A 6507-nucleotide genomic window follows, 5' to 3' on the forward strand; every position below is an offset into this window, starting at 1 on the left:
TAGAGACAGAGTTTCACCGTGTTAGCCAGGATGGTCTCAATCTCCTGACCCGTGATCCACCCACCTCGGCCTCCCAGAGTGCTGGGATTACAGGCGTGAGCCACCGTGCCCGGCCTTTTTTTTTTTTTTTTTTTTTTGAGACAGGGTCTTGCTTTGTTGCCCAGGCTGGAGTGCAGTGGCCTGACCATGGCTCCCTGCAGCCTCAAACTCCCTGGCTCAAGTGATTCTCCCACCGCATCCCCCCATCCCCTCAGTAGCTGGGAATTCAAGCACATGCCATCCACCTGGCTAAGTATTTTTTGTTGTTATGGAAACAGGGTCTCACTTATGTTGCCCAGGCTGGTCTTGAACTTCTGGCCTCAAGTGATCCTTCCATCTCAGCCTCCCAAAGTGCTGGGATTACAGGTATGAGCCATCGTGCCCAGCTAAATTTTTTTTTTTTTTTTTTGAGAAAGAGTCTTGCTCTGTCACCCAGGCTGGAGTGCAGTGACACAATCTTGGTTCACTGCAACCTCTACCTCCTAGGTTCAAGTGATTCTCCTGCCTCAGTCTCCCAAGTAACTGGGGTTACAGGCATGTCCCACCACACCCAGCTAATTTTTGTATTTTTAGTAGAGACGGAGTTCCCCCGTGTTGGCCAGGCTGGTCTCAAACTCCTGACCTCAGGTGATCTGTCTGCCTCAGCCTCCCAAAGTGCTGGGATTACAGGCATGAGCCACTGCACCTGGCCTTAAAACTGGATCTTTGAAAAGATGAACAAAGTTGATAAACTAGCTCAACTGGTCAAGAAAAAAAGAAGACTCAAATTAACAATGAAAGGGAAATTAAAAAGGGGACATTACCACAGATACTTCAGCTGTGAGAAGGATAATAAGGGACTACTATAAACAACTTATGCCCACATATTCTAAAACTTAGATGAAATGGACAAATTCCTTGAAAGACACAGAGTACAATTCTTACTGTAGAAGAAATTAAAACAGTCCCATATTTACTTGAAACATTAAATTTGTAATTTAAAAATCTTTCCTCAAAGAACACACCAGAACATTTGGCTTCACTGGTGAATTCTAGAAAACATTTAAGAAAAAAAAAATCTATAAACTTTCTTTAAATTGAAGGAAAAAGTAACACTTCTCAAGACATTTTCTAAGTCTAGTAGTACCCTGATACTTAAACTAAACAAAGGCATTACAAGAAAATAAAATTACATACTAATATACTTCATGGACATAGATGGAAAAAAATTCTAGACAAAATTTTAAAAAATTGAATTCAGTAATATATAAAAAGGATAATACGTCATGATCAAGTGGGCTTTATGCCAGGAATTCAAGGGTAATTTGATAAAACAGATGATAAAACCCATATAAGTATCTCAACAGATATAGAAAAAGCATGTGAGGCTGGCCTCGTGGCTCACGCCTGTAATCCCAGCACTTTGGAAGGCCAAGGCAGGTGGATCACTTGAGGTCAGGAGTTTGAGACCAGCCTGGCCAACATGGCGAAACCCCATCTCTACTAAAAGTATTAAAAAAAATAGCTGGGTGTGGTGGTGTACCTGTAATCTTAGCTACTCAGGAGGCTGATGCAGGAGAATCACACAAACCTGGGAGGCAGAAGCTTCACTGAACCAAGACTATGCCACTGTGCTTCAGCCTGGGCAGGCAACAGAATAAAGATCTGTCTAAAAAAAAAAAAAAAAAGGAAAAACAACAACAACAGGCCAGGTGCAGCGGCTCACGCCTGTAATACCAGCACTTTGGGAGGTCGAGGTGGGCAATTCACGAGGTCAGGAGTTCAAGACCAGCCTGGCCAACATGGTGAAACCCCGTCTTTACTAAAAATACAAAAAATTAGCTAGGCATGGTGGCATGTGCCTGTAATCCCAGCTACTCAGGAGGCTGAGGCAGAAGAATTGCTTGAACCTGGGAGGTATAGGTTGCAGTGAGCTGAGATCATACCACTGCACTCCAGCCTGGGCGATAGAGCAAGACTCTGTCTAAAAAAACAAAAAACAAAAAACAAAAAAAACAAAACAAAAAAAAAACAGAAAAAGTATGTGACACAACTCAACACTCAGCCAGGCGAGGTGGCTCATAACTGTAATCCCAGCACTTCAGGCAGGAGGATTGCTTGAACTCAGGAGTTTGTGACCAGCCTGGGCAATAAAGGGAGGCCTCATCTCTACTGAAAAAAATAAATCAGCCAGGTGTGGTTGTGTGTGCTGTGGTCCCAACTATTCAAGAGGCTGAGGTGGGAGGATTGCATAAGCCCCAGGGATCAAAGCTGCAGTGAACTGTGAAGGCACCATTGCACTGCAACCTGAGTGACAGAGCAAGACCCTGTCTCAAACAAGCAAACAAAATATCTCCCCATAATATATATTAACAATTCAACCTCATTCACATTTAAAACTCTTATCACACTAGGAATAGAAGGGAACTCCCTCACCCCGATAAAAGGCATCTAAAAACAACTACAGCTCTCATCATACCTAATGGTGAAAGATGAATGCTTTCTTCTAAGATTGGGAACAAGGGTAAAGATAGCCATTCTCACAACTTCTATTCAGAATTGTACTGGAGGTCCTAGCCTGTGTAATAAATCAAGAAAAAGAAATAAAAGGTAAGCAGATTGAAAAAGAAGAAAAAGGGGAAGTATCTGTTGCTGTGGCTGTGGGCCTGGGATTCCCAGCCATGGCAGGTTCCTCCGGGGAGCAGGATAAAGGCCAGAGAGTACGGCCTCCATGGTCCCTTTCTACTGGGCCCAGCCAAGCCACGTAAGCTTCACCTTTGCAACAGCCTCACTGGGAGCAAGGACACATTTGTACCTCAAGATGGGAGAAAGGTGACATGGTCCAGGCCAACCATCTAAGATGTATGTCCCACAGGGCACGCCAGGTCCTACATCTCTTTCGTTATCTTGAGAAGAGTGTTGAAGGATTACTTCAAATGTGATGTCCTTTATTGCAAGAACATTAGGGACATTGGTGATAAGAACTACTTGTTGAGGAGTATAGGGAGAAGAAGTCCCAGGTGGCACAGCTCCTGGGACATGTTCACACTGCCCGGAAGCCATTTTTAGTAAAATTCAATGAGACCACAGATCCTGATAAAAAGCAGATGCTATAATGAATTCAGCACATAATGAAGCTTGACACAGAACCGCTTGAGAAAGCTGTGTAGTGCAGACTTGCTGGAGAGAAAGTCAACAGCTGTGTGCAAGGATTGTTGGAAGAGGCCAAGGATTTGCTTTCTGAGTTGCTGGATTCCACATTCTGGAGTCAGGTGACTGACAATTTCATTTTCTCCAAACTGCCCAAGTTCTGGGATGGGGAGTTCCACAAATATGTGGAAACTCTGAACGTCCTCTCTCTGGATGTTTTAACCAGTTAGTGTGTATGTGCCAGAAATTGTGAATTTTGGCCAGGTGTGGTGGCTCACTCCTATAATCCCAGCACTTTGGGAGGCTGAGGCCGGCGGATCACGAGGTCAGGAGATCGAGACCATCCTGGCTAACACGGTGAAACTCAGTCTCTATTAAAAATACAAAAAATTAGCCAGGCGTGATGGCAGGCACCTGTAGTCCCAGCTACTTGGGAGGCTGAGGCAGGAGAATGGCTTGAACCCGGGAGGCGGAGCTTGCAGTGAGCCAAGAGCGTGCCACTGCACTTCCGCCTGGGCAACAGAGCGAGACTCTGTCTCAAAAAAAAAAAAAAAAAGAAAGAAATTGTGAATTTTGTCCATAAGATTGTGAACAATGGTTGGGGCTATGCTTCCAATGGGTCCACTTTGATATAGCAAAGTTTGCTTCTAGTGAGAAACACTGCTGTGGTAAGCTGGTGCCCAAAAATGTTGGGGATCAGAAAGCTCTTCAGGAAGAGGAAGGTTAAAAAAAGAAATGAATGAATATAATAACAAAAAAGATAAGCTGTGGACTCTCCTAGTTGTACACAATATGGATTGTGTTTACCCTTCACGGTTATGGTGGAATGTGCTGAATCTAACACTCAGTCACAGGAAAGTGCTTTTTCACCTAAATAAATTTTAGGGGTTGGGCATGGTGGTTCACGCTTGTAATCCCAGCACCTTGGGAGGCCAAGGCAGGCAGACCACATGAGGCCAGGAGTTTGAGACCAGCCTGGCCAACGTGGCAAAACTCCATCTCTACTAAAAGTAGAAAAGTTAGCTGGGCGTGGTACCGCATGCCTGTAATCCCAGCTACTCAGGAGGCTGAGGCATGAGAATCACTCAAACCCAGGAGGCAGAGATTGCAGTGAGCTGAGATTGCACCACTGCACTCTAGACTGGGCAACAGAGTGAGACTCTGTCTTAAAAAAAAAAAAAAGAAAAGAAAAGAAATTCTAGGAGTTTTCTATACTAAGACCATGAAACGCAAAGATTTTTTTAAAAATTGATGCATGGTAATTGTACTTATTTGGGGGTGTATACAATATGTAGTAATCAAGTTACAGTGGTTGGATATCCATCACTTCAAATATTTGTCATTTCTTTGTGTTTTGAGTTTTTAGTTTTTTTAGAGGCAAGGTCTCATTCAGTCACCCTGGCTGGAGTGCAGTGGTGGGATCTTAGCTCGCTACAGACTCAAACTCCTGGGCACAAGCAATCCTCCCACCTCAACCTTCTGAGTAGCTGGGACTACAGGCTCATGCCACCATGCCTGGCTAATTTTTGAATTTTTTTCTAGAGACAGCACTCACTATGTTGCCCAGGCTGGTCTCAAAGTCCTGGCCTCAACGGATCCCCTTGCCTCAGCCTCCCAAAGTGCTGGGATTATAGGTGTGAGCTACCACACCCAGCCCCTTTAGGCAATTCTGAAGTATAAAACAATTTGTTTGTGGCTGTGGTTACCTTCTCTGTGTTAGAAAAAAAGAAAGGAGAAAGGAAAGAAAAAGAAGCAAAGCTGTCTTATTTGCAGACGATATAATAATAAACATAGGAAGAAAATTTAAATGCATGTATTAAAAAGCTACTAGAATTATTGAGTTTAGCAAAATTAACAGAATACAAAGTCAATATGCAGATATCATTTGTTCTTCCTCCCCTCCCTTCCCCTCTTCTCCTCTTCCCTCTCCTCCCCTCCCCTCTCCTCCGCCTTTTTCTTTGTCTTTTTCTTTTTCTTTGAGACACCTGTACCCTCTTTGTCTTTTTCTTTTTCTTTGAGATGTCCCTCCCCTCTTTTTCTTTTTCTTTTTCTTTGAGACAGAGTCTCACTGTCACCCAGGCTGGAGTGCAATGGCAAGATCTCAGCTCACTGCAACTTCCGCCTTTTGGGTTCAAGCAATTCTCCTGCCTCAGCCTCCCGAGTAGCTGGGATTACAGGCACACACCACTATGCCCAGCTAATTTTGTATTTTTAGTAAAGATAGGGTTTCACCATGTTGGCCAGGCTGGTCAGGAACCACTGGGCTCAAGTGATCCACCCACCTCCGCCTCCCAAAGTGCTGAGATTATAGGCGTGAACCACCACACCCAACCAGTACTTTTTAAAATGCCACAAATAATTAGAAAAAGAAATTAAGAATCAATACTAGTTGGGTGTGGTGGCTCACACCTGTAATCCCAGCACTTTGGGAGGCCAAGGCGGGCGGATCACCTGAGGTCAGGAGTTCGAGACCAGCCATGGTCAACGTGGTGAAACCCCGTCTCTACTAAAAATACAAAAAATTAACCATACGTGGTGGCGGGTGCCTATAATCCCAGCTACTGGGGAGGCTGAGGCAGGAGAACCGCTTGAGCCGGAGAAGCAGAGGTTGCAGTGAGCCAAGATCATGCCATTGCACTCCAGCCTGGGCAACAAGAGTGAGTTCCGTCTCTAAAAAAAAAAATCAATACTATTTATAGTAGCATTTAAAAAATGAACTACTAGGGATAAATTTAATAAAAACTGTGCAAGATGACCTATGTACTGAGAAACTAAAGACCTGGTGCGTTGAGCTATTCTTGCATTGCTATCAAGAAATACCTGAGGGTAGTTTATAAAGAAAAGAGGTTTAATTGGCTCACAGCTCTGCAGGCTGTGCAGGAAGCATGGTACTGAGCATCTGCTACGGTTTCTGGGGAGGCCTTAGGAAGCTTAAAATCACAGAGAAGGCAAAGAGGGAGCCAGCGTATCATATGGCAAGAGCAGGAGCAAAAAAGATTAGGGAAGGAGGTGCTAGACACTTTTAAACAACCAGATCTCTTGTGAACTCATTCACCAAGGAAATGGTGCTAAACCATTCATGAGGGATCCGCCTCACACCAGGCCCCACCTCCAACAATGGAGATTACAATTCAACCTGAGAGGTCGGCATGGTGGCTCATGCCTATAATCCCAGCACTTTGGGAAGCTGAGGCAGGCAGATCACCTGAGGTCAGGAGTTCAAGGCCAGCCTGGCCAACATGGTGAAACCCCATGTCTACAAAAAAACGAAAATTAGTCGGGCATGATGGCGGTCGCTTGTAATCCCAGCTACTCGAGAGGCTGAGGCAGGAGAATTTG

The 6507-nt window shown here is 44.5% G+C and overlaps 1 pseudogene; it reads left to right on the forward strand.

The window, feature by feature from the left end:
• Nucleotides 1–2699: 2699 nt before the first annotated feature.
• LOC105531443 lies at nt 2700–3803 on the forward strand (annotated as a pseudogene).
• Nucleotides 3804–6507: the final 2704 nt, after the last annotated feature.

This window comes from Mandrillus leucophaeus, unplaced genomic scaffold, assembly GCF_000951045.1.
Source record: "Mandrillus leucophaeus isolate KB7577 unplaced genomic scaffold, Mleu.le_1.0 Scaffold12, whole genome shotgun sequence".
Lineage (NCBI taxonomy): Eukaryota > Metazoa > Chordata > Mammalia > Primates > Cercopithecidae > Mandrillus > Mandrillus leucophaeus.